This window comes from Pteropus alecto, unplaced genomic scaffold (genome assembly GCF_000325575.1).
Source record: "Pteropus alecto unplaced genomic scaffold, ASM32557v1 scaffold122, whole genome shotgun sequence".
Classification (NCBI taxonomy): domain Eukaryota; kingdom Metazoa; phylum Chordata; class Mammalia; order Chiroptera; family Pteropodidae; genus Pteropus; species Pteropus alecto.
The window spans coordinates 710,321-710,918 of NW_006431917.1; the positions used below are offsets into that span (position 1 = coordinate 710,321).

At 37.1% G+C, this 598-nt stretch overlaps 1 pseudogene; it reads right to left on the reverse strand.

The window, feature by feature from the left end:
* Positions 1-119, reverse strand: LOC112474107 (annotated as a pseudogene).
* Positions 120-598: the final 479 nt, after the last annotated feature.

Genomic DNA, 598 nt, shown 5'->3' on the forward strand with positions numbered 1-598 from the left:
CGCCTACAGCACCTGGTATTCCTACGTGGTCTCCCATCCAAGTACTAACCAGGCCTGACCCTGCTTAGCTTCCGAGATCAGAGGAGATCGGGCACATTCGGGGTGGCATGGCCATAGTGAAAATCACAACTCTTATTTGGAAGATGTGATGACATAAAGATCACAGTGATTACAGAAATTCTGAGCAATCCAAACTCACAAGAAACATGGAAATTTCAAATAAGAGTCTCTGCCGTATCTAGTAGAGCCAATGTAATTTTGAAAAGAAAAACCAAATAGAGGAACCTTCCAAATTACAAATGAAGCGATTATTGTATAGACTATCCGAAACTTTAAAATGAATGAAACAAAATAACTATAAGATATCCAAAGAATCTGAGTTAAAGAGAAACTTAAACATTATTTTGCATAAAATGCTAGTATAAAATGGAACATAGTATTTTGTAATCATGAAATAGGTGAGGTAATCCAAAGCAAGATAAAAAATCAGAGGGCCTGAAAGAAAGAATTAGGCCACGGTCCCCAGTTTCTGGAAGATAACCTCTCAACTTTTGGAATTTCCTTAGTTATTGGAACGTCTTTATTATTTACGGTGGGA